The sequence below is a fragment of the Armigeres subalbatus genome, chromosome 3 (genome assembly GCF_024139115.2).
Source record: "Armigeres subalbatus isolate Guangzhou_Male chromosome 3, GZ_Asu_2, whole genome shotgun sequence".
NCBI classification, from domain to species: domain Eukaryota; kingdom Metazoa; phylum Arthropoda; class Insecta; order Diptera; family Culicidae; genus Armigeres; species Armigeres subalbatus.
The window spans coordinates 362,558,358-362,585,372 of record NC_085141.1 but is presented as its reverse complement, the minus strand read 5'-3'; the positions used below and the strand labels follow the sequence as shown (position 1 = coordinate 362,585,372).

The window sequence follows — 27,015 nt, the reverse complement described above, 5'->3', positions numbered from 1 at the left end:
TGGACATATTTTTTAAACTCCAGGAAGAATTTGAGAACCAATAAGACCTGTAGTAGCTTGTGAAATTGATGAGAGAAGATCTTTTAGCCTTCTGAAAGGAATTCTTTTTGGGTTTCGAAAGAATGCTTCTAGGATTTCTTCTTTGATTGCTTCCGGAAGCCCAACATAATTCCATTCAGAAACCCAGAAGAATTCTGTTTGGAAGCTCAAGCGATCTCCGTTTGTAAGCCTCAAAGACTGTTGTGGGCTTCCGAACTTAATCCTTTTGGTTTGACGAAAGGAACTCCCTTGAAAAAAATTCTTTTGGGCTTTCAGAAGAACTTCCGAACGAAATTTTGTTGGGCTTCCGAGCAAAATCGTTTTGGGGTTCCGGACAGAATTCTTCTGGTCTCCTGAACGGAATCCTTTTTGACTTTCGAAAGGAATAGTTTTGAACTTCCGATCGGAGCCTTCTTGCCTTCTGGAAGGAATCTTTCAAAAGAATCCCTTTAGAGTTCTGGACCGAAGCCTGGGATTTCTTGTGGAAGACCTTAAAGGATCTTTTTCGGAAGCGCAAAAGAAATCCGTTCAAAAACCTATACAGAGGTTCGTTCGAAAACCCATAAGAGCTTAGTTCGTAAACCCAAAAGAAACCGCTCCGTTTTTGGAGTTTCAAAAGGGAATTATTTAGGTTTTCGGAAGGAACCCTCTCATGCTTCCGAACAGAATGCTTTTAAACTTTCAAACTGAATTCTTAAGAGCTTACAGAACGGAATCTTCGAATTTCGTGCGGAATCCTTCTAGACTTTCCTATGGAATACTTTTGTACTTTTTCGAGTGGAGCCTTCTGAGCTTCTTTTAAACGGAATCTTTTTTTTTTTAGACTTTATTAGAGTGATTTTTAAGTTTTAACAAAATTCATCACTATTTAAACGGAATCTTCTTCTGCTTCTGCACAGGGGATTCCGAACAGAATCCCTCCTGGATTTCTTTCAGAAGCCAAAAAGGATTTTGTTCGGAAGCACAAAAGAGTTCCGTTCGGAAGATCAAATGATGTTAGGTTTCCAAAGGGAATTATTCCTCTTATACTTCTCCTCCGAACCGAATTCTTTTGGTCTTCCAAACGGAAAACTTTTGGCCTTTTGCTCGAATTTTCAGTTAGAAAATTGTATAAGGTACACCAGGGCAAGTTGAAATGCGGGGTAAGTTGAAACGGAAGCTGTAATTTAGATAGGAAATGACGGCTTTGGCAGGTTTTGTTCTATTATTGTCAGGGTTTTTTTTATGACTGATTATGCTCAAATTTGGCCTAAATATTCTTTGCATATCAAAGAATATTGTGGCCAAATTTCATAAAATTCGGTCGACAAAAACCCCCTGCCAATAATAGAACAAAACCTGCCAAAGCCGTCTTTTCCCCTAGGAAATGACTGAATGCTCTGATTTTTTTATTTTTTTTTTTTCAACATACTACTCCTCTAAACGCACCTTAATTTTTTTCCGAGTAATTTCTTGTGAAAATTTCAAAGAATTTCTCCAGGAATTCCACCGAAAATTTATACAGAAATTATACCGAAAATAAAATCAACAATGGAATTTTTGGAGGAGTTCCTAGATTAATTCCCAAAGAAATCCAGAAAGAATTCTGTTGAAAACTTCAAGATTTCCACTGGACATCCTGCATGAGTTTCTTCGAAAATTCCTCCGGGAGTTCCTCCGGGAATTCATCCAGGAGTTCAACCGGCAGATCCTCCTAGAATTCCTCCAGGATTTCCTCCGAGAATTATTCCGGTAGTTCTTACGGTGGCTCTCCGAAAATTCTTCCTTGAATTTCTCCAAAATTTCCTCCGGGAATTATACAGAAATTCCTCCAGAAGCTCCTCCCATAATTTCTCTGGGAGCTCTTCAAGGAATTCTCCGGGAGGTCCTCTGATGATGATGATGGTCCTGCTACATACCTCTACAAAGGTTTCAGCTAGATGAGATTTGTCTGTAAGATGAATTCTCCAAAAAATTTCGAGAAGTCTTCTGTTAGATTCACTGGCAGTTCCTCCGGAGGTTTATTTAAAAATTCTCCCGGGAGTTTCTTTAGAAATTCCTCCGGGTGTTCCACCAGTAGCTCTTCCAGGAGATCATTCAGGCTTTTTTCACGAAATCATTTAGGCTTTTTTCAGAAATATAGCTGGAACTTCCTCCACAAGTTCTTCCGATAGTTTTTCTGGGAGTTCCTTCGGGAGGTCCTCTAGGAATTCTTCTAGGAGTTTCTCCTGAAATTTCTCCGGGAGTTCTTACGGGAGCTCCTCCGGCAGTTCCTTCGTGAATTCCTTCGGGAAATCAACCAGCAGTTTTTATGAGCATTTCTCCGAGAGTTTCACCGACAGTTCCTTTGAGAAGGAACTCCCGGAGTAATTTCCGGAGGAACTCCCAGAGGAATTTCTGTAGGAATTCCCGGAGAAAGTATCAGAGGAATTTTCGGAAAAACTGTCAGAGAAACTCCTACAAGCACTTCCAGAGGAATTCTCACAAGGTAATCCTGGAGGAACTTTAACATTAATTTCCGAATGAAATTCTGGAGTAAATTCCGAGTGAAGTCCGGAAAGAATTCTAGGACAATTTCGCGGAAAAAAATCCGAAGAAATTCCTGAAGGAAGAGAAGAATTTCCGGGGAAATACTTGGACGAATTCTTGGAGAAACTCCTTAAGAAATTTCTAGAGGAATTCTTGAAGGATATTCTGAAATAATTGCAGAAAGAATTCCAAAATGTAATTCTAGAGGATTTCGCTATTGAATTTATAGAGGTATTCCCGGAAAAAGTCCTGGAAGTTATCCCGAATGAATTTAAGGAAGAGTTCGTGGAGGAATGCCCGGAGCAGTTTCTTATAGATTAGCAGATGAAATTAAGGAGCGAAACCGGGGGATTTCCGTCATAAATTACTGAAGAAACTTCTAGTGGAATTTTGGGAGGAAATTCCGTATGTATTCTTGGAGGAACTCTAGAATGAATTCCTGAAGGAAATGTCGCAGATTTTCCTGGAAGAATAGCCGAAGAAATGTCTAGAAGTAAAACTTGAAGGGAAGAAAAGAAATCTTCAAGAAACTTCCACATGAATTTCCTAAAAAAAATAGTTGGGGGTTTCTAGATAAGGAAAAATTACAATTACAGGAGAAGGATTTTCAAATGATTTTCAGAGGAATTTATGGATAACTTTCCGGAGGAATTTAGAAATTTCCAGGGGAGCTTCTAGAAGGATTTCTAGGAGAATTCTTGAGCCCGAAATGTTTCGAGTTGTTTTGAAATTTCTTATAGTTTGGATCCTGGATACCCTTATAAGTTTTTCGGGAATCTTTTGAATTTCAAAAACCTATTTCTGAATATGATTGGATTGTAAAGTGCACATGTTTAAGCGAATTCATTTCAGTACCCGTTCAATCATTCCACCATTTAGGGGGGGCGACGGCCCCCCTGCCCCCCTCTGGCTACGCCCTTGCAGTTACATATCCATACCTTATCTTCCATTGGTATTCAAATGTGTGTAGTTGTGTACAAATCCACCGGGATCGAAAATAAACAAATCCCATCTGCTTTGTCTATATCGGATCCGGTCAAGATTGTTAGCTGCTGAATATGGATTGGATACCTGGACAGACGAAAAGATTTCATTCCATCCACATCTCGCGAAATATTTTGTGTTTAGCTTCCTTTGCTTATACGGTTTGCCTATATAGAAAAGGTCAACTTTGTTCTCATGGATAAACTGTCGATAAAGTGGTGATTTCGTAATGAATGAAGTAGTGTTCTGTTTTGTGTTGATGCTCCTTCCTGTAAACAGTTCGGCGTTCACAACAAATTGTGTTTTTAACACCCCAGTTGCACTGGCAATTGTGTATCCATTGCTTGCAGGATTCTTATAAGAATTATAAGATGCTGAATCATTTGCATCTTTTTTTGCAATCGAGCTATAGAACTTGTGCAACATTACACTGGGAGTCTGGTGAAATTTTGGTATGTTGATGTTGATCTAAATCTGCATTGAATGTAGGTGGACTATTGGTGCAGACAAACTGCGATTGGCATGAACTTGATACAGTCTTTCCTGTTCTGTTCTCAAGAACCTTTTTCCCACTATATCGGATTTTTACTGTATTTGTAGCTTCTTTGCACTGAATTCCAACTCAATATTTCCAGCAGCTTTCTGAAAATCTTCCTCAATTTTCGATAGTTTGCGTTCAAATTCCTAGAGCATCTGCCTCTAATTAATCTGGAACTGTTCCCGCCATAACTTTTCACGTTGCTCAAGTTCTTCGAGCCTTTGTTTCAATTTCTCCATAATCTGGGTTGATGATTTATCATCATTGAAGTATGTTGGGTCGTTTCATCTCTGTTTCATTGAAACATATATTGAAAGCAGCGTTTATTTTACGTCAGCTTCAATGCTACGAATATATTTCAAATTAGATAAATTTGCATATAATCACAAATATTAAATATCTTACATGATAGCACATCCACTGAAACAATCCAACTTAAAACCTTACTGTTTTCTCTAATATTTCATTATTTCCAACTAGCATAACAGTGTCGCCAGTTTCACTGCAACACCATAAACCATCTTAACAATTCTTGAAGTTGAGCTAAGTTTTCAATGGCAGAGAATCCACAAGCTTCAGTTGATGTCTCATAACTACTAATAAACATTGCCCATTCCTCCACGTTTCCAGAAAATGTTGGCAATCTTTTCGACAAAAATTCTCGAGCGCATAGTTGTGCGTTCGATGGTTCTTCTTGTTGTTTTCTTCGACCTGTTCTTCCTTCCACATGCTTTTTATTGTTATTTTCTTTATTTTTCCGATATGTAAAATTCGCCAAACTTTCATCTTCGCTTAATTCTTTTTCATTTTCTTCTTCACTACTGCCTTCAAATGTCCCAGATTGCTTTATTTGGGTAAAACTATTTCCACTTAGATTTTTCAAAGCTTTTTTCACCTTTTTACATTATTTTCTTCTTCTTTTCAATCTTTGGATGCGTATCCATGTCAATCAGACTGCAATTCATTTTTCCAGCTTCCCCTTTAAATTTTAATTGCTCCAGCTTACCTGTCATCTCTGTTCTGATTTTCTTTATTTGTTCCTGATATTTTTCTTCATCAGCGATCGTCTTTTCCAAATGTGATTTTTCGAGCTCCAGATCCATTCTTCGTTTTTTTCTTGTGCAAAAACCTCTCCAGATCCATTGCCTTTTTCTCCTTTTGCATATTTAAATCAAGTTTATGCAGCTCTTCTTCCACTTCAGGATTTCCTCTGCAACAAAATGCATTTGATTTTTTACACAATCCACACGCTTGTCCACACGATTGCAGTCCACAAAAGTCTTTCTAGCATTCACCAGGTCTTGTTCCGATGCTTATATAATTAATTTTCAAGCTAGCTGTGTGTGACGTGTGTGTCGTGTGACGCTTATTTGGTAGTTAGGTTTTTGAACTTTCATTGGTATTGGAGGTAATGAAAAGGCAGACGAGCTTGCGAAACGAGGTTCACAGTTATTTGCCACACACAGTTTATTGGCCCAGAACCTGGGAAGCACAAGGCTATTGATCAACTGGTGGGTTGCAAAAAAGTATGTTCAATCGAAGAGATTTATAATTCCCAATGCTTCAGCAATCGAAAAGCTCTTGGACCTCAGAAAGAGAGCTCTTGGCAGCTTTACTGCCCTAACAACCGGGCACCGCCCGCGATTTTTTTTTTTTTGAAAAATTGGTTAGTTTCAGTGATGCGTTGTACAAATGTAGATCTAAATTTCTAAATAGTGGCTTTATGCAACCAGAAGAAATTTGGACTGCAAGTGCGGGAAAGGTAGTGGGCTTTATTAATTCAATAATTGCGGACTAGGAAAAGACGCGTCTTAGGTTGTTTACTTGACAAATGGTGGTCAACCTACAAGATGCAAAAAGTTAATAGTTATCAGGGGTATTCCACACAAGTTCAACTCAATGGACGCAGTGGTTCTACGCGCCAACAAAAAAACCTCATAATGCGTCCTTTCCCCATGATGGCCACGGACCAGGCAGACCGAGTCGAGAGGGAAATGCTTCTCAGTGATTAGAGCGGTGTACTCTCATGCGAAAGGCTTCTTCTACAATTATGGCATGTGCCAGAAGTCTTTGCTGGTCCTTGACGGGTTAAGCGTTGGTAGCAGATTTTCGTCTACTTCATCAAGACGTGTGGCGTCCAGTCGATCTAGAGAAAAAGGGTAGTACGAGGTATCAAGTATTCGGTTAAATTACGCAAACATGAAATGTACACAGTTTGAACAAAACCAGTAAATTTATCGTCAAGTTATATATTTGTTATACCTACACACAGGAATAAAACCTGAATCTCGTCTCAAAATTCCACTTTGATCGGTTGAAAGTGAGCAAAGGTAAGAATATTTTAATTTCAAAACATTCCTTCCGGCCGTTTGGATGTTGATAATATCCATAGAAAGTGTTATATCGAAGCTTTATGATACGGTGTTTTAGTGATATCGAAATGTCTATAGATATATTCCCCCATAACGCTGGGTAGACACCTTTGCGTGGTGTGTTACGGTGTAAGATCTACCACGTTCACATTGTCAGCTATAGGCAAATCCTGACCCAACGAATACCTTCCCCAATATCCAACTCCGTGGTACTTATGAGGGTGTCGCTGAGTCGGGGGCCTCTCGTTAAGTAAGTACTACATCAACACTTCCTTCCCCTCCCAAGTTACGGTGAAGATGGGCGTGGCCAGGAGTAGTAATCCTCATGCTTTTGTGATTTTTATCCTAGATTGGAATCAAGGACCACACCCACCTTGATTTCTGATAGCAATCTGAATAAGGATTTCAAAAGAAAAACATGAGTATCACTAGTGTCCAATCTACGAAGTACACCGTAACTATGCTATGCTATGCTATCGAAATGTCTATAGATATATTTTATTCGAATGTATCTTTGAAAGATTCAACCAAATAATAGTAAATGGTTAAATAAATAAATGGTTTATTGTTCAATCATGGTTGTATAAGATAAAGGAATTTAAAGATCGCAATAGCAATTACTTGCGAATCTTAAACTTTCAATGTCCAACTCAATCATCCGCAAAACATGCACACGCTAAATTGCAAAGCGCACATCGAGCGAACCTGAACTGAGTGGCGCAGCGCAAGCCAACAAGCCGCTTCACAGCGCGCGCCGTCGCCGTCGCCATCGTCCATCGGTTTCATTCAAACCTACACTCAGAGAGGTATTTGAAGGTTGCATTTATTGCTGCCTCATATACAGCCTATGTTTCACTACAGTGCAGCTCGTCCACCATTACGTGCCGTTACCGTCAAAAACAAACAATTTGAATATTTAAATAATTCATGAAACGAAGCGATCATTAGCGGTACATACAATATGGGAGCAGATACAAAACAAAAGCTGAATAATATCCAGCGGCTCATCACCATCGATCTGCGTCGGTGCCCAGGCTCAGACAATCATTATTATCGGTGATCGGAAATTTGCCAAAATTAGCATAACGATTGAGGGGGTGAAGTTTTGTTTTCGAAAAGTTGCATTGACATCGAGTGATGCATATTCAGTGGAGCAACATGCATGGGATAATCAATTGCATTTGTCATACACAGCGATTTTTATTTGAAATCAGCGAAAAATCGTTAGTAGGGGAAATGATGGCTTTGGCAGGTTTTGTTCTATTATTGTCGGGTGGGTTTTTGTTGACCAAATTTTATGAAATTTGGCCAGAATATTCTTTGATATGCAATGAATGTTTAGACCAAATTTGAGCATAATTATAGAAAACCCCCTGACAATAAAAGAACAAAACCTGCCGAACCCGTCAATTCCTTTATTTTATTATTTATAAGAAAATTTAAATAGAAATAATTGTTGGAAAAACTAATACTAATTTCACGGCTACTAATTTTATGCGAACTTTTTTGATTTTTTCAAGATTTTAACGATGTTTGTATTGAGTCGTCAAACTAAAGTTGTATTAAACTTTCTGCAAAATAAAACAATTCTATTTCCCTTAATGTGACAATGCATTTATTAAAATATCAGAGTCCTCCAAAACTGAACTTAATGATAATTCAAAACATTTTTGACATCGATTCCATTTCAATCAACTTGACAAAATTAGATGGATATCTTTGAATTAGTTTCATGAATTATAATGAAAATTTGGATACAAAATATAATTCTCGAAATAATAATCTGCAACAACTCAAAATAGCGAAACAATTCACGCTTCCTTCTAGTTTCATTCACAAGAGATATACCAACCCAACCTGCCTACTGGCACTGCTCCATGTGGCAGTTTGTTTCGGTTTTCAAGTGACTTCACCGAGTGGATTCCAGTGTAGAAGGCGAACTTGTTGTGTTCCATGTGCGGTTGAAGAGCTCACAGCGCTTTAAATCTGGTCACCGACTTCAGATTGGAAAGGATATCCACCGACGCACAAAAGCCTTTCCGGTAGCCACCTGAAGTCCAAACCGCGGTGTGTGTAAAAAAAAGCGGACTGCACCACTACCAAGCAGTTACGGCGTCATCTACTTACTCCTCAAGTGGGTACTGGCAGAAGTTGAAGAACGCAGAGCGGAAGTTTTTAAAACAACAACAACGACGACGACGACGACGGCTGCAATAGCAACAACAGCAATAAAACAGGTTAGTTGGTTGTGCCTACATCGTGCCGGATAGTGCTGGAGCAAATTCAGAGTTACAATTTCATACGCGGTCGGTCACGTTGGTTCAAGTGCTAATTGATTCAATACGAAATTCAGTCGGCCTCTCGAACCGTGAACACATGGACGTCCAGCACCACATCGAACACTGCGATATAGGTGCCATAGTTAATTGTGTGTTTATGGAATATTTAAGGGGAGTTCAGGGTGAATGACAAATAGTTCATTTGCATGAAAATTATATTAGAGACAATTTATTCTTTACATTGTAGGTCAATTGGAGCTACAAGATTAATAAAAATTAGCATTGACCATTTTTCATGTTTTGTAATGTAAGCTATATCAAGTGCAGTTAGCCATATCTATATCTTCATCACATAACTCAAACATTACGAATATTACAATCCCCAGTTGAAAAGTTCCGGGCAAATAAATCATTGAGTCATATGTGATGCTGATTTTGAATTGTTTTCAAATCCTAACGAATCTTTTTTTCAGGATTCTAACTTTTAAATATATAAAGATTCACGGGAATGTCCTCCGAATTCCGTTGGCAAATGGTTTCGAATTTTCAAGGCGAATTCTTCGCAATTCTTATGAGAAACACTTCATAAATTCCACAAGCAATAGGTACTACTGGATTTCGAGTTGGCCCCGTCTATCTTTTCGGGTGAAGGTATCTGGCTCCAGATTTAAAAACCATTTTGATATACACTTTTGCTTAGTAGTATACCGAGTCAAGCTCGGCACATCCCTAGGGGTTATGATCCTTACGTTAGCAGGATCTAGAAAAGGCTTGCCAAGAACTTTACATCTACGATGGGAGAGTGTACTTCAATTGCAGAGAAGTTATTCTTATGTTTCTCACTCCATGTCACAGAAGCGATAATTTGAGGATTGGATTGCTCCGTTCTTCTGTAAATGATATTTGCTGGCTAGGACAGTGCCCAGTTTTTGGACCGATGTAGGTATTAAAATCACTTTTTGGGGTTCTATTGAGACTTATCGAACCTATTAGATTGGTTCGTAAGAGGGAGTGCTTCAACGTTTGACACGAATTGGCTGATCATATACTTGTTCAGCTCCATTTTTACAGAGTTTTCTGATATCCAACAGGATGGACCAGGTTCAATGAGCCTTTTTTATCCATTCCAGGATAGCTTATCAGCAATCTCGTTTCCCCCTAGACCCGTATAACTTGAGATCCAATATAAGTAAACTCGATTGTATATGGATAGGTTTTTTAAGGCAAGCATGCATTCTTATGCTTCCTTCGAGTTACAGATGTAACTATTGCGACTGAAGAGCTGTTTTGCTGAAATACTGTTGGCTACTGACCTAAGTGGGCAGGGATTTTTGTTTTAGGGTCCGAGACAGGCCATAAATCCTGTCAGATTATTCATATTGTGTAGAACTTTACAACACCAGTCGGAACGTTGGGTCCAGCTTCTTCTCCTTCCTCACGGGAAGAAATGAACACTTCGTACCGAATGTCATAAATGACTACCATTCCCATCCAGTCACTACAACTCTCTAGTGCGGTATTTATGGCTACCTACGTTATTTAATATTTTTAAATATCTCGTTAGGTCTCCCAGTAGCAGGGTGTTGGTTCTTTTCAGACTGAGAGCACTTTTCTCTGCTTCCAGCTTTATGAATTGATCTAACCTGGGCAGATGCAATGGGTTTTGTTAAGCCCTTGTTTAAGCCTCATTATATGGAGGCCACCTGGAAGTGCCTATGCCTGAGACGAATAATCGTATTCAAACCTTTTGGCACAACCAATTGGAGATGACACTTCCAATTCAATTTTTCAACAAGTATAACGCTAGGATATTTGACTTCAATTAAATAAAAGTTCTTTTTGGTTGATAAAAAAGTGTAGCAATAGTTCCTTTGTCATATAAGTAGAAGGAATTATTTAACCTCAATGAAAGGGTTTTGCCAAGGTGTTCCTTTTGACACCAGCAAAAAGTTTGATTGCAAGCAGACTGCATTCTCTTCATGGTTACATTTTTTTAATCTGTATCGGGCATTTTTTATGTTTTGAAATAACGTGTGTAGAACTGAGATCGTAGATTTTCTCCTTTGTTAAGTGAATTGGTTTTGTGATAAAGAAAATACTCTAAATTAATGATTTCGTGTGTGTTACTTCTACGTGAAGTTAAACGATTTACAATGATATGGAAATGCTAATATCATCTTCCAAACTTGGACGTACATGTTCATGATAGAATAAGGCAAAGACAAAGGTGCTGTTTGAACGAGATGGCGCCACAACATTTGAAGTAAAATAAATTTCCTTGTATGGACAAATCATCCGTTCTCATTAACTACGCATCGCATCAATATGAAACCTAGGTCAAAAAGCAACAAATAATTTTTAGATTTTTTGTTCCCACGACTTGTTTTACAGTTCTAAACAATAAAATAGATTTCATTGTACCTCCATACTAAATTCTAGCTGTATACTTTCAATTTTTTCAAGACTGTTCTCCACCTCGTGTGTGTGGAAGGAACATTGAAAGCTTACTATATCGAACAGCAGATGTCACTAGTGTATATGCAATATTACATTGATACAAACACACAGCAACACCACCTGTCGCCTGATAATGGAAATATTGCAATTATACCATCAGGTGTAGTGGCTGTTGTTAAAATATTTAGGAAGGGCCTCAAGCGGAATTTTTGCTAGAATGCAACTGATGATCTCCTATTGTACACGACAAAAGCTTCGAAACGCATACGTTCTTGAAACGGGCTATATGAGTTACAATAGAGATATCACCTTCTTGGTCCCTGATTCAAAAGTCTTGTAATGATAATATTAAAATGGTTGCACGAATATTTTATCCATAGTGACACTCAGTATTGGTAGAATCATACTCAAATCTGAATCATCGTGGTTTCATGCACGAGCTAACTCGCCTGCGATTCTGTAAGGGGAGCATCGCGCTTGAGTTTCACGGCCAGAATCGCATCGCTTCGCTCACTCACCGAAAAATGATTTCTTTCTAAAAAGCGTCAAAACGCAATCGTGGCGTATGTTTGTTTATATATGCAATTATTGGCCATTGTTTTAGACGAAAAACAGATAATTCAATGCATTCAACAATGAAGAACACGTAAATATCATGCAATGATGCAAATTGCGATTCGAATCATGAGCAAATCTCTGGGTCATGATTCTGATGGGATTTTACTCACGCATGGTTTGAATCGCCGATGAGATTTGAGATTTTGAGATTTTACCAACACTGGTGACACTGCCAGACAGTGGGAATTAGATTGTAATAACACACACACCCTCTTTCCCGTCCGCAACGTTTACTACTCGCGTGCATCACAACCAAATTAATTGGATTTTGGTACATGATAGACATTCTATGATTTCTAGCGATGCACGAAAAACAGGATATGCCTATGATTGGAATGTTTGAATAATAAATGTTGCAAACGGAAAAGAGAGTGCTCCCCTAGGGCTTCTTCTATTGAAATATTTCATCAAATGCTCATCAAATGCTTCAAAACCCAAATGTAGGGAATTCGGATCCAAGAAAGGCATCATTACCACAGAGGAATAAATTTGGGTTTTCATAGTAAATTTTTTAAACAATTCTCGTATCCAACAATTTTCATATCTTAAGATACGCTAGTTTTGTTTGAAACCAGTGACATAAGTAATCAAATGAAAAAATAACCCTTCTGATTTTTTTATCCTGAACCAATGGTTGTAGATAATCGATAAGTAGGCTTGCCATCAACATAACAAGGAAGAAACTGTAGAAGATACTCACCTCTGATCGCACAGTGTGATGAGCATTCGCATCGCACCCAATGACAAAGGAGATGCTGTATTCGTGACTGTAGACTACAAGTGCTGCGATCTCTGGAGGGGAATTTCTTTCACGTCACCGGAGAAGTATGCCGAAGCCATCAGGTTTTATACTTCCTCAGAAATCTCTTCCTTCCTGACTGTTACGAACTTCCATATTTGAGTCGTTCTGCCAAAACCAGACCACAAGGCTGTCGAAGGCCATCAGGCCAAAGATGTTCGGCCGAATATATCATTTGGCCGAACAAATCAGAACCCATCTGGCTAAAAGTCATTTGGCTGAATTGGACATACGGCCGAAAATATCGTTCGGTCAGGCTGGCCATTAGGTCGAGAAAGTCGTTTGGCCGAATAGATCATTTAGCCGAAAATACCATCCGACCGAATAAGTTCTTCTTGTTCTTCTGGCTCTACATTTCAACTAGAACTTAGCCTGCTTTCAAACGTTCTGTGCATTTTCCTCAGTTATTAATTGAGAGCTTTTCAATGATCATTATTGCATGAGCATGTATTTTATGTGGCAAGTACAATGGATACACTATCCGCAGGGTGTCGAAAATTTTTCCCATCCGGAAACATCATAGACCGGACCGAGAATGGATTGACATTGACAATCCAAATGGCTCACTTCTCACTCCGTATTTCCTACTTCTCACTTTTCAATTCGCACTTATCACTTTTCCCAATGAGAGGTGAGATTTTCACTTCTCATTTCAAACTTCTAAATTTTCACAGTGAGAAGTGAGAAATGAATGACATTTTCGACCAAATGGCCCTTTCTGCCGAACAACCATTTTGGCCGAACGACGTTTTCGGTCAAATAACCCTTTCTGCCAAACGACCAGTTTGGTCAATTGAACCTTTCGGTCGTATGTCGCTTTCGGCTAAATGACATTTTCGGCCTAATAACCGCTTCGGCCCAAATAGAATGTGGCTTGACGACTTTTGGGTCTAACGTATAATTCGACGGAGTAGCCTTCTAATGCAGTGAAATACCTGATACCTTATGTTGGATTTTCCTTAGTTGGATTTCACCAAATTGGTTGTTGAGTGTGAACTCGACCTTCTGCAACTTTTCCGTCGAAGTACCCTCTACCGTGAAGTAAGACCCATTCGGCATGAATATTGTTCCTTCCCTGATAGATGATGCTCAAATGGCAGTGATATTTTCAAGTTCGATCTTTAGTCAGTTCCTCCTCTCATTCGGGAAGCTATTCTAAAGTGAAGCTTGAAGAAAATAACAAAGCTTTCGGATGTGAGCTGAATAATTGGACCGTCTTGCTTTGGTGTAAAAAAAGACTGATTTATTTCTACAATAATTTTGGTATATATACAGTGTTCTTACAACTAATGTTTTACCTACGTTTCCTATTCTGACTCAAATGTTCTACCCGAAAATTATCTGCCTGCACTATGTTGCTGACCGTCGCGACGATTTGCTTTTATTGCACTATTTCGTGCCCTGCCTTTCCTAAGCGTATCGCATAGGCGCGCCCGTCGAAGATAAGTGAATATTTTCCAATGTTGTTCTATCGTCTGCGCTTTGGGAGTTTTATTGCCCTTTTCCTTTCGTCAGAACAAAGTATGCAAATACTGAAGCATTGGTGCATGCGTTACAATCTTCTCGCACTTTATCGCTATGCACTATGCTATGTGTTCAAAGAAGATTATTTTGCCAGGCTAAACATTCGTCTAAACAAATGATGCTATCTACTATGTGTTAGGTCTAATATGGGTGAAATGACGAGTGTTTGCGATCTCTAAAGTAATCAATTATTTCTGTTCGCAACAAATATCCTTCAGTCATTCGTTTCACAACGGTTCAATCAGTTGTCTTTACATCACGTTGCCTTTCTATGAGAATCTTCGTACGTTCGTCGTCGAATCTGGAGACTTTGTAGGAAGAGGGCCCATATCAAGTGTGGCATCTTCTGTGGGTTTCATAGATGGGGCCATATTATTCACTTGCTCAGTTGTATCTTGATTCTCAATTTGGGTTTTATTGGCTTGTTACGCTGTTGTTCTACTATATCATTATTTCTGTTAAAGGGAAGTGCTGAAATCTAACTTTGGACTGATATTAGCCAGATTTTGGGAGAGCAGTAATTTCATTGTTCAAACCGGTTCACATTGCAACAAGTTTTAGATTTTTTTGTCATCAGTAATGTATGAACCATTAGAATTATTGGGAGACGTATTTATTGCTCTGGAAGGTAGATGTGTGTTGGCGCAGTATTGGAAAAACTCAAATTCTCAAATATTATCCATGATTCAAATCAAGCCCAAGTAAAATCCCATTAGACGCATGGCCATGGGAATCATTCATAATTCGACTCGCGGATCGCATCATTGCATGTTTTTATGTGTTCTTTTTTGTTGAATGCACTGAATTAACTTTTCTTCGTTTAGAACATAGATTCCAAAACTGTGGGTCGCGACCCCTAAGGGACCCATATTTTGTCCTACCAGCTTTTAGATTGGAATCTAAATTTAGTGATTTGGTCCAATTGTAATACAATCCAAACCTATCCCAAATCCAAATCTAAAACCAATTCAAATCCATTTCAAATCCAATCCAAATCCAATTTAAATCTAATACAAATTCAATCCAAATCCAATGCAAATTAAAATTCAATCAAAATCCAATCCAAATTCAATCAAAATCCAATCCAAATCCAATACAAATCCAATCCAAATCCAATTCAAACCCAAATCGAATCCCAATTCAATCCGAATCCAAACCAATTTCAATGCAAATCCAATCCAAATCCAATCCAAATCCAATCCAAATCCAATTCAAATTAAAATTCAATCGAAATCCAATCCAAATTCAATCAAAATCCAATCCAAATCCGATTCAAATTGAATCCAAATCCAATACAAATCCAATCAAATCCAAACCCAAATCCAATCCCAATTCAATCCAAATCCAAACCAAATCCAATCTGAATCCAAATCCAATCTGAATCCAAATCCAATCCAAACCAATCCAAATCCAATCCAATCCAAATCCAATCCAAACCCAATCCAAATCTAATCCAAATCCAATCCAAATCCAATCCAAATCCAATCCAAATCCAATCCAAATCCAATCCAAATCCAATCCAAATCCAATCCAATCCAATCCAAATCCAATCCAAATTCAATCCAAATCCAATCCAAATCCAATCCAAATTAAAATCCAATCAAAATCCAATCCAAATTCAATCCAAATCCTATTGAAATTGAATCCAAATCCAATCCAAATCCAATACAAATCCAATCCAAATCCAATCCAATCCAAATCCGATCCAATCCCAATTCAATCCAAATCCAAATCAAATCCAATCTGAATCCAAATCCAATCCAAATCCAATCCAAATCCAATCCAAATCCAATCAATCCAAACCAATCCAAATACAATCCAAACCAATCCAAACCAATCCAAACCAATCCAAACCAATCCAAACCAATCCAAATAAAATCCAAATTCAATCCAAACCAATCCAAATTAAAATTCAATCAAAATCCAACCCAAATCCAATCCAAATTCAATCAAAATCCAATCCAAAACCTATCGAAATTGAATCCAAATCCAATCCAATCCAAATCCAATACAAATCCAATCCAAATCCAATCCAATCCAAATCCAATCCAATCCCAATTCAATCCAAATCCAAATCAAATCCAATCTGAATCCAAATCCAATCCAAATCCAATCCGAATTCAATCCAAATCCAATCCAAATCCAATCCAATCCAAATCCAATCCGAATTTACAATGTTATGGAAACTCATATGTGAATATGTACGTTATGTGGAAGATATTGATTTGAAAAATGTATTGGAGGTAACCACTTTCCCTTCGATGGGACTCGAACCCATGACCCTACAGTACGCTAGACTGGTGCTTTAACCAACTAAGCTACGAAGGACCTCCGTCGGCCTTCGCAACCTAGCGGCTACTGAACGAGCTCGAGATTCCCAAATTGGACGCATAGTCAAATCACTCGCAATCCATTTCTCAAGCCAATACTTCCACATGTGTGTATTGTACACGTCCACATTAGAGGAGCGTGAGTATTTAGAATGTCTGGCGGCTATACACATTCTTCATCAGCAACGGTACTGATCAAGTGAGGTTGTGTAAGCATTTGCCAGTCGGTCGTCAAGCTCAGACCCGACCCGACCCGACCGAATGTGGACGTGTACAATACACACATGTGGAAGTATTGGCTTGAGAAATGGATTGCGAGTGATTTGACTATGCGTCCAATTTGGGAATCTCGAGCTCGTTCAGTAGCCGCTAGGTTGCGAAGGCCGACGGAGGTCCTTCGTAGCTTAGTTGGTTAAAGCACCAGTCTAGCGTACTGTAGGGTCATGGGTTCGAGTCCCATCGAAGGGAAAGTGGTTACCTCCAATACATTTTTCAAATCAATATCTTCCACATAACGTACATATTCACATATGAGTTTCCATAACATTGTAAATTAACGTCCAAGTCGGGTGGTTTAATCCCCGGAAATAGGCAATTAACTTTGATTGAACTGAATCCAATCCGAATCCAATCCAATTCAAATCCAATCCAAATCCAAATCCAATCCAAATCCAATCCAAATCCAATCCAAATCCAATCCAAATCCAATCCAAATCCAATCCAAATCCAATCCAAATCCAATCCAAATCAAATCCAAATCAAATCCAAACCAAATCCAAACCAAATCCAATCCAAATCCAAACCAAATCCAAACCAAATCCAATCCAAATCCAATCCAAACCAATCCAAACCAATCCAAACCAATCCAAACCAATCCAAACCAATCCAAACCAATCCAAACCAATCCAAACCAATCCAAACCAATCAAACCAATCCAAACCAATCCAAACCAATCCAAACCAATCCAAACCAATCCAATCCAATCCAATCCAAACCAATCCAAACCAATCCAAACCAATCCAAACCAATCCAAACCAATCCAAACCAATCCAAACCAATCCAAACCAATCCAAACCAACCAAACCAATCCAAACCAATCCAAATCCAATCCAAACCAATCCAAATCCAATCAAACCAATCCAAACCAATCCAAACCAATCCAAACCATCCCAAACCAATCCAAACCAATCCAAACCAATCCAAACCAATCCAAACCAATCCAATTCCAATTCAAACCAATCCAAACCAATTCAAACCAATCTAAACCAATCCAAATATAATCCAAATGCAATCTTAATCAAATCCAAATCACAATCCAAATCAAACCAAACCAATCCAAACCAATCCAAACCAATCCAAACCAATCCAAACCAATCCAAACCAATCCAAACCAATCCAAACCAACCAAACCAATCCAAATCTAATCCAAACGCAATCTTAATCCAATTCAAATCACAACCACATCCAATCCAAACCAATCCAAACCAATCCAATTCCAATCCAAACCAATCCAAACCAATCCAAACCAATCCAAACCAATCCAAACCAATCCAAACCAATCCAAAACCAATCCAAACCAATCCAAACCAATCCAAACCAATCCAACCAATCCAAACCAATCCAAATACAATCCAAATCCAATCCAAACCAATCCAAACCAATCCAAACCAATCCAAACCAATCCAAACCAATCCAAACCAATCCAAACCAATCCAAACCAATTCAAACCAATCAAAACCAACCAAACCAATCCAAATTCAATCCAAACCATCCCAAACCAATCCAAACCAATCCAAACCAATCCAAACCAATCCAAACCAATCCAATTCCAATTCAACCAATCCAAACCAATTCAATCCAATCTTAATCCAATCCAAATCACAATCCAAATCCAATCGAAATACAATCCAAATCAAATCCAAATCAAATCCAATCCAAATCCAATCCAAACTAAATTCAAGTCCAATCCAAATCTAATCCAAATGCAATCTTAATCCAATCCAAATCACAATCCAAATCCAATCGAAATCCAATCCAAATCCAATCCAAATCCAATCCAAATCCAATCCAAATCCAATCCAAATCCAATCCAAATCATATCCAAATCCAATCAAAATCCAAATCCAATCCAAATCCAATCCAAATCCAAATCCAATCCAAATAAAATTCAAATCCAATCCAAATCCAGTCTAAAATTCTTTGCATGTGGTAAACTGGTGAATCGCAAGCAATATGGGATTATGCTAGGTGGGTCGCATATCTTAAAAGTTTGGGAAGCCCTGGCTTAGAACAATGGATAATATTTAAATCCATAACTAAACATAGATCATGGTTCGATTAGGTATTGAATTGGGAATTCATTTTTCGCGAATAAACCAAACGATGCTATTCTGCGTTAAAAACTCAAGCGTGATGCTCTTTCCGCAGAATCTCAATGGAGTTGACTCACACTAGCGACTTTTATTATGATTCTGCAAACACCGGTTGTGGAGTTGGAAAGTTCTATCTCCTTTTGAAAACAAATGAGTATCTGGTCTTCTGTAAGGCCATGCTGGACGTCAATTTGAAGACTATTTTTTTAATTTAGCTCATTTTTGGTCCCACGAGTAGCTGGGAAAATAACGATCCGCTGTACCAGCACCCCGCTGGCCATGGATAAAAGCCATCACAACCAAGGGCTAGGTTCTGTAACTCAAATTTACAATAGTTTCCAGCTCTTACAGACATGAAATACAATGGTTGTATTAAAATCTTCCAAAATATTATACAGTTTCTGTAAGGTTCTGTAGAACTGTTTTAAAATCTGCCATCCGCTGATTGGGTATAGTGGCAACACATATTGAAAGACAGACAATAAAAATGTTGACGAAAGAAATCAATTTTGATAAATATCTGTGACTGAATCTTCTGAATCTACAAGAAATTCTTCTGAAGTTCCATCGGAAAAACTTTTAAATTTTTACTTGAAAAAAAAGTCTAAAATGCGTCATTTCTCGTATTTTGCTAAATTCCGGCATGCATTACCAATAAAAAGAACGCACATGTCAAAAATTTCTTTTTACAATACTCTTTTGTTAACTTACAACAAAATCAGTTACATCGGAGCAACTAGGCAGAGTTTTATTATGATTAAACCAGCGACTTGATTTCAAAATTATTCAAGAAATTCCCATTTCCTAATTTCACTAATTATGATCTCCATCTCACTCTGCAGCTTTCGAATAAAAACTCGATGACATCAGCACGTACCGAAATAAGCACTACTGCTTATCACTATGCATTGTTAATTATTTTAAAAGGGACCACGCCAAAAACGGACCAGCCACACACAGACAAGGGGTTGCATGTCTATGAAGCATAACTCAGCTCGGTTGAAACAAATTAACATAACTTAACTGCTACATATCAAACAGATAGATATCCACCGAAACTGTATGCATGTTGTAACGGTGGAATCTGCTCAGCTCTGACAGGTATTGGTTTACCTTTTACTGCCTTCATGGGGCTACTGTCGGGCGCCTTAGCAGTCATAATATCTGAGTGCCAATCACTGTTCGAAGGCTTCTGGTAGGCGGATAGTTTGCCACTTATTAAATTAACTGAAAATTATACCCACTTTGATCGATAACAATTGCCAGCAAGGTAATATTCAAATCAGTTTCCTTAATCGTATAATTTATTCGAAATCTGTGATTGACTGGGCATGCAGTCAGTAAGACAAAAGTCTGTGAATAAGCTCGAACGTAAGCAAAAATATGCGTCTGGGAAGGAAGTAAGTTTCAATGTTAGTCGAAAAGAATTCAAAGATAATCTTTTCAGGCAGTTATTGTAACAGGACGTTAATTTGAATTCATTCTATATCAACGTGGAGCACAAACGAGCCAAGCCAACGCAAATAAACATGTTTCTGGTCTCTGATGCTTCAGATCGTATGAACGAACAACGAAAATAAGACGAAAGAGGATGTCAATAACGCCAATAACGCTGTGAGGCTAAATTTGAGGTTCTTTGTCGGTGAAGGTCCCTTTGCAAAATGATGGACGAAGAAAGAGTTCTGGCTCAAGAAAATTTTGCGAGAACCGGTTTACGAAGTTCTGAAGAAAGGCAAAATTTGACTTTAATTAATAGTTTACCGGCGATGTGAGTTTTCTTCGCAATCTTTATCAGCAAAACTAATTATAACTCATGATTTGCAAACTTCTTCACCATTTCTTCATCGTAGTACGCGTTCATTGAACTCAAATTCTATTTTTGTTCGCCGGCCCAGCTTCAGTGTTTGTTTTTCTGTGGCCTTATTATTTATATTGGGAAATGATTTCCAATAGAAATCATATTTTCATTTTCAAAAAGGGACATCCTTCCCCAAATAGGGAAAGGGATGTTCTGGAAATAATTGACTTGACAATAACTCCGGACAATTGCCGAAACGGTCTTAGGCGAAATTGTGGAAAACCTCAAGAAGCACATTGCCGCAAATAAAAGTAACTTTCGGCCACACCATCCAGTCTTCCCAAATAAGTACCATTAGTCGTTTCAGACAGCTGGGCGACCACCATTCGTCCAGGTGCATCCAGAGCTCCATTGTTCATTGCCGCACGACTCATTTAATATTCTTCAAGCGGCATACCTCGACAAACCTGTTCTCATGCACCGAGCCGACGACGACTTGAACGTGATAACTCATCATCCAGAATGCGATTGCAATGGTATGCAGTTGTCACTGTCACCTGTTGAGTTTCATGCATCAATGGTTTACGTTCTATTCGATCAGACAGTCAACTCGACGGTAGCCCTTAAATCATAGCGTGACATCAATTCGAATGCCATTCAACAGACGCCGACGCGGATAATTAATCATCATGAATAGACAACACGCCGTAGAACTTCCGGCCAGGGAGCTTAAAAAGCTGACCGATCGAGACTTAGATTGCTATCGGGTTTGAATTTTAATCAAATCGTATTCATTCTCATAAAAGCAACTTAATATCCCCTAAAACTGTCTATTAGGCCAGCTAATTGAAACATAAACCACGTAAAAGTATCGACGACTGTTGAATTGGAAGAGGTGAGAAAATGTCCAGAGACGGCAACAGTGAAGTAGAATGCTGGCGTAATTTAGCGGCTTTTCGATTTTTTGATAAACTCATCAACAATTCAAGGGAAGCTATGATCGCATCCAGAACATAACAAATATATGTTCCCTCACTAAAACATCGGTTTCCCCACTTAACAAGCCTAGCAGCATATACAAACCGTACAGCCAACACCGACAAGGTGAAAATGTCAAGATGAATATGCATTTGACGATCATAGGGTTTTTAACGAGCAACCTGAAATGGAGTATCGGACGCACCCGTTGTCATTGTCGAGTATCCGAACGAGTTCGTTCGCTGTATTTTATTTACTTTGAATGTTTCATAACCGTGTGACTCATTCACGAGCACTGGGCACGGAGTGATCACAAATCAACAACAAGCGGATTAAGACGGTTTGTCATCGTCTACCGATTGTCAGTTTCCAGGATGAACGTACTTATGATCTCCACATCTCTGCACCAAGCTGATTGTTCCGATGGCCCGGCACAACCTGCACATTTGGAACAACATTCACCAGGATGCGCATATTTTGAACTGTATGGACTTTTACTTTCGTGTGTCATAATTGGGAGATGCTGGGCAAAATGCATGTGGGGACTCAGATAATGTTTCCATTTAAAGTATAATACACCAATAACATTTGTTCAAAACGACTACTTTCGAATTATAAAAAACGGTTATAAATGTAAATGCTTACAATGCATTTATTTTTGCCTTTCTCGTATTTAAGCATCAATTTTGAATCCATAATTATTTGAAGTAAAGCATAAGAGCGAATCAAAAGTATTGTTTCCAGTTCTCACAAAATTTTAAAGTTAGTCATTTCAAACTTTATTAGAGGTTAAACTGATAATGAATGAGTTTAAAGAAATGATTTCTTGCCACAAAGGCTACTGAGAGTCCGTAACGATTCCAAATAGTCGTTCAAAACCTCCCGAGAATCGCATGATCCTGAATCACTTAGGCAGTCCCAAAGCATTTTTTAATTGGCTTGACACTGTTTTCACATAAAGCTTCCTTCTTCGTGAGAGTGCTTTATTCATACAAGCCCTGGTGTCAATCCGTCAATCTTTTTATGCTAAAAATTAAATCATGTTTTTTTTTTCAAATTCAGTTCATGCAGAATAAAAAAATAATACAAGCTTCCTTTTTTTGCATATACGGGCTCTTTGTTTGATTCCTTCCATGCAATTTTGCACAGCCTCCTTGGTAGGGTGACCATATGGTATCCTAAAGGAGGACATGTCCTCCTTTTTCATTAAAAATCAGAAGTCCTTTTTCATTAAAAATCAGAAGTCCTTCTTTTTAGATATTTTGGGAAAACAGTTGCATTAATAACCTTTTCTGAAGAAATTCTAGTTTAATATTAAAAAATTAATAAACAATACTATAACAGAGATCCATCCGGAGCAACACGTTTATGCTTTTTTTGGTTTCGAACCAGACATATTTTCCTTCATAAGTTTTCGAATAAATTCAATGTAAATATCCTTAATAAATCAGTGAGTTACAGTAATACAGGTATCAAAGATATAAAAAAGAATCGGAATTGTGGAAAATGGAATATGGATTAGGGGTTTTTCACAAATTACGTAACGCTAAATTTGATACTTTTAGACCCCCACCCTCTTTCTCGTCACACTTTTTGTATGGAAGGTTTATTTTTTTTGTATGGATCGTAACGCTCGGCCTGACCCTCTCCCTCCTCCTACAACGTTTGAACTCCTTTGAACGCATCGCACGGTACGTTACTTGAATATGTGACGCAAAGAGCAGTCGCTAAGTTATGCCTAGAATGGAATGGAAATCTGAACTAATCAAAACAGTTTTGGGTTTCTTCTGTTAAAATGCAAACAGTTTTAAATTTATTCAGTTGAGAACTTTGTGGAATGGTCGTACAGTTAACGGTATCATAGTCATTCACATGCCTCAAATTGTGATTCTCATTGTGGCATTGAAAAAATCTTCACTGATCTACTAGACATCTTGTGTTTGTTTCTATTATAGCCTAATGTTGACATGTTATCTATTGCTAAATGTTCAGAATGCGATGAGCTTTTCGTGTTAAAATTCTGTGTAATATTGGCGAAAAGGCCAGCATAAGTATATTCAACATTTGTTCATTATTGATCTTAAAATTAGGTGAAGCTACCATTTTCTTATTATAAAGATGGTGGTTGCAGTTCATAATTGGAAAGCACTTCAGTAATGAGGGTTGGAAATGTTCCATCTGGAGATGTAATGGTAATGATGTAGAAGAAGATTCCGTATTTGCCTCGACTTACAAAAACTAATTCCAATAAACTTTAATGTGCATAAGTCTAGCAAATCATATTAAAAACAAAAACCGATCTATGTTTTTATGTCCTCCTTTTTCGCTACGATTCGGGTGAATTGTCCTCCTTTAGGAAAGTTTCATATGGTCACCCTACTCCTTGGTCACTTTTTTCCTTTTTTTACGCTAATTTGCCTTGAACTTTCACGGAAGAGACAAACTACCCAATAATGAGTTTAATTCACCCAACCTCGAACATCCGTATGGGAAGCTAAAATTGAGTAAGTAGGTTTGAAGTAGTTTGCCTTTACTCCCATGTTAAAAAAGTACCCAACGGAAAATTTATTTACCCAAATGTAAGTTTAATTCACTCAATTTCGACCACAGGTAATAAAACTCAAAATTGGCTTCCCGTATTGAACTGGCATCGTTGGATTGTTTGTCTCTTTTGTTTTTGACAACAAAAGAAAGAGTGGATGAAAGAGAAGAGAAAAAATAACTCAAAAGTAAGTTTAAAAATACTCAATTTTGGGTACTTTTTTTCTTCCGTGAAGATGAAAACACTAGCAGTTCAAATCTGCCAAATTCACTATAGACTAACGCAAAATGAACTCCCCCAAGAAATTATGACGTTTGAGCGGGTCGCATAATGAACGCAAAATGAACTTTTGTACGAGAACCCGCTCAAATGTCAAAATCCATCGGGTGAGTGAATTTGATGAACTCCTGCACAGGTCTATTCAGTCATCTTGGATTTTAGTGTGGGAGAGCCAGCGGGTTTGTTTTCGTTTTGCACAGAAAATGAATTTTTCACCCACGCCTTCTCCCATAAACTTGGCAGATTGGAGCACCTACTAGTGTATTCATCTTGCCTTGAACTGCATCTCGCTGACAATTGGTCGGGATTCTGCCAAACCGCACCAGGCGGCTTTTTGGCTGACTTGTGGTATTTTGCTCGTAAAAGGAAAACAGAAATCATTGCAATTCATACGTACATTTGTTGTAGAATAGCATCAGTTATGGGATTGGAGGATATTCGATATGATTAGTGATCAATAAAATCTATTAAAGGGAAGCTTGGGCAGAGAAATAGGATTTTTTTGTTGGTGCTTGGTGAGATTTCACAGAACCCCGGCTAATTGTCTTTCCCGTCTTCGTGAGGCTCTGCTTGACAATAGCCCGATATGTTTTCTATTGGGCGGTAGGGTTCATGGGCCCCGAACCCTATATGGACGCTGTTTGTGACATACCACTCCATGGCAAGAGGCCAAATCCGAAAAAAAACACCTAACAATTCTCGCTCAACTTTTCAAAAAGACCAAAGTAACATTTTTTGCATTGATAGATTTGAATATTGCAATCAACAGACCAATATGAAAGCTTTTGATTGCAGTAATAAAAATAAATCAAGAGAAAATTTTTACTTAGATCCTTTTGAAAAGTTAAACGAAAATTGTGTAGCTTGATAAAAGGTAACAGACGTATAAAATACAAATACATTTCGCGGTCGCGATGTAAATGTCACTTTTCAAACTACAGGTACAGATGGCCAGCCACAAGAGATGTTTCTTCCCAAATCTCAACATCTTAATGTGTTTGAAAATCTCGGCCATATTTCCTCTTATAGTTTGCTGTATACTATTCCTGTCCAGTGTCCAGGACACTGTTGAAAGTCTGCCTTGACATAGATTCCATCAGCCTTTCTTCGTCAGTATCTTCATGCACAGCTTCTGCGTTTGTACTCTGGCGGACTTGTTTTGGACATCATCGTAACAATTTGGAGACACCACCTTCTTGTAAGTCGACAGTCCGGCTCGATGCACTGTAGTACCTAGACGACATTCCTAGCTTGCTTGCGATGTCTCAGAGGAGTGGTTGGGATTTCGCTGGAAAACAACCGGCCACTTTTTTCGTCCTTTTGCGACTTCCGATTTTTCATCCAAACTTCCCGTTTTTCGAGAAACGATGTTCGAAAACTTTTATTACATTTGTTACAGTTGATTTAGCCACATTCACCAATTCTACCGATTTAGCGTACGAGAAGTTTAGATTGTAGAGCTTTGATACCGTTTTCACAACTGAAACGCAAATGTCAAAATCAAGCAGTAGGCCAATTCTATACATGCACTTCTTTAATATAAAAGGAGTGCAGGTTTTTAAATACACAATGAAAAGGGGGCCCAGTTTAAGTTGACCAATTTTTTAATAAATTTTTCGTATCCTGAATAAAACAACTCCTCCACCCTTACCCCTTTTCTAATGACCCTCCCACCCCCTTTGAAGAACAAAGGACCCTGAGGATAGAGAAAGTGTGTACCAGATTTGGTTGAAATCGGTTTAGTGCAGGGTTGTTAACGTTAATCAACGATTAACGCCGTTGACGTTGATTTCCTCTTGGTTCAACGTCAACGTCGTTCCGTTGAGTTACTTGGATTATAACGTTAACGTTAACGGAATGCGTTCATTTAACGTCAACGAGTAGCGATAATCTACTCGTTATTGTTTTTTTTATCTGCCATCAGGTCCTGAATAATCAACAATCAATTCGTTTCTAAGCAAATGCGGTTTCCATGGGACATGACATGGGGCATGATTTTTTTCTTTATCAATCATAGTTCACCGCTATGAAAATCAATTGTCATTCTGAAAGTATTTTCTATTCAAGTCAGATCACATTAGACAGAATGTAAAAAAGCAATTTGTCAATTATTATCCACATTATCTACACATTTTCAGACCATTCAAGATGTGCGCATCAAAAGCACAGGTTTTGGTTGCTGGTGAAAGTTGCTGCTTAAATTCATATGTATAAAGCACATTTCATAAAATGGAAAATGTGCTTCAATTTGAGCTGTCCATGAAATGGTGCTCTCCTGTTTTCACTAAAATCCCAACTAGCTATAAACTGATCTTGAACTAATAAAGAAATGAAAACATCGTTCAGCACTATGGCAGCATATTGTATTCGGAAAAAGTACTTCAGTTTTTCTTTTCACTTTTTCTTAACATAATGAGATAAATTTCAATCAAGTATCTTATAAAATTGTTTTTTGTCAAATATAATGTCATCTGGGCAATGATATTTAATAATTGAGTGATGACGGCATCAGCAGAGTATGTTCTACTATTGAAGCGTAAATTTTGTTCGCTCTCACATTTACTTCTATAATTATCTTTATATCATAGGGGCTTACGG

At 38.2% G+C, this 27,015-nt stretch overlaps 1 protein-coding gene across 3 annotated transcripts in view; it reads left to right on the top strand.

Moving 5' to 3' along the window:
• The window catches only part of LOC134226285 (tetraspanin-11-like), an 86,426-nt gene that overhangs the window by 6,951 nt on the left and 52,460 nt on the right, over positions 1-27,015 (top strand). The window contains exon 2 of one of the 3 annotated variants that reach the window (XM_062706956.1): positions 8,269-8,678. The exons of the other annotated variants lie outside the window; for them this stretch is intronic. The gene's annotated coding sequence lies outside the window, so the exon portion shown is untranslated. The remainder of the gene's footprint in view (positions 1-8,268; positions 8,679-27,015) is intronic. 3 annotated transcript variants of the gene reach the window in all.